The 1,548-nt window shown below is 46.6% G+C and overlaps 1 long non-coding RNA gene across 1 annotated transcript; it reads right to left on the reverse strand.

The window, feature by feature from the left end:
- Positions 1 to 764: 764 nt before the first annotated feature.
- On the reverse strand, positions 765 to 1,476 carry LOC108510040. The gene is made up of 2 exons (XR_001878734.1): positions 1,242 to 1,476; positions 765 to 1,104 (listed from the first exon to the last, which is right to left on the reverse strand). It is a non-coding gene; the product is annotated as an uncharacterized LOC108510040 (long non-coding RNA).
- Positions 1,477 to 1,548: the final 72 nt, after the last annotated feature.

The raw sequence follows: 1,548 nt of genomic DNA on the forward strand, positions 1-1,548 counted from the left end.
CAGACCTGTCCTCACTAAAACCAGACCTGTCCTCACTAAAACCAGACCTGTCCTCACTAAAACTGGATCTGTCCTCACTAAAACCAAACCTATCCTCACTGAAACCAGACCTGTCCTCACTGAAACCGGATCTATCCTCACTAAAACCAGACCTGTCCTCACTAAAACTGGATCTATCCTCGCTAAAACCAGACCTGTCCTCACTAAAACCAGACCTGTCCTCACTAAAACCAGACCTGTCCTCACTAAAACTGGATCTGTCCTCACTAAAACCAAACCTATCCTCACTGAAACCAGATCTATCCTCACTAAAACCAAACCTATCCTCACTGAAACTGGATCTGTCCTCACTAAAACCGGATCTATCCTCGCTAAAACCAGACCTGTCCTCACTGAAACTGGATCTATCCTCGCTAAAACCAGACCTATCCTCACTGAAACTGGATCTATCCTCACTAAAACCAGACCTGTCCTCGCTAAAACTGGACCTGTCCTCTCTAAAAGTGGGTCTGGAGTCCCCAAAACCAGACCTATCGTCCATAAGTGACACCTAGCATCCCTAAAACCAGAGCTACCCTCCCTAAAAACAGCCCTAACACCCCTAAAACCAGACCTATCCTCCCTAAAAACAGATCTATCATTCCACAAACCAGACCTCTCATCCCCAAGAACAGACATAAGATCCCTAAATCCAGGTTTATCCTCCCTAAATCCAGGTTTATCCTCCCTAAATGAGGCTGAACACCCCTAAAATGAGACCTGTCCTCCCTAAAACCAGACCCATCCTCCCCCAAAACAGACCTATCATCCCCCAAACCAGCCCTAACACCCCTAAATCCGGATTTATCCTCCCTAAATGAGATGTAACAGCCCTAAAACCAGATCTACTCTCCCTGAGACCGAACACCCCTAAAACCAGACCTATCCTCCCTAAAAACAGACCTATCATCCCCAAAGCCAGAGCTGTCATCCCCAAAAACAGACCTATCATCCCTAAATCCAGCTTTATCCTCCCTAAAACCAGAGCTATCATCCACAAAACCAGCCCTAACACCCCTAAATCCAGATTTATCCTCCCTAAATGGGACCAAACACCCCTAAAACCTCTCCCTAGATGAGACAGAGCACCCCTAAAACCAGACTTGTCCTCCCTAAGTGAGACATAACACTCTTAAAACCAGACCTACCCTCCCTAAAAACAGACCTGTCATCCCCCAAACCAGCCCTAACACCCCTAAAACCAGACCTGCCCTCCCTAAATGAGGCTGAACATCCCTAAATCCAGATTTATCCTCCCTAAATGAGACATAAGACCCCTAAAACCTCTCCCTAGATGAGACCGAGCACCCCTAAAACCAGACTTATCCTCCCTAAATGAGACATAACACCCTTAAGACCAGACCTGCCCTCCCTAAATGAGACTGAACGTCCCTAAATCCAGATTTATCCTCTCTAAATGAGACATAAGACCCCTAAAACCTCTCCCTAGATGAGAGCGAACACTCCTAAAACCAGACCTATCCTCCCTAAAACCAGACCTCTCATCCC

Source organism: Lepidothrix coronata, unplaced genomic scaffold, assembly GCF_001604755.1.
Source record: "Lepidothrix coronata isolate B3197 unplaced genomic scaffold, Lepidothrix_coronata-1.0 Scaffold452, whole genome shotgun sequence".
Taxonomy (NCBI): Eukaryota; Metazoa; Chordata; class Aves; order Passeriformes; family Pipridae; genus Lepidothrix; species Lepidothrix coronata.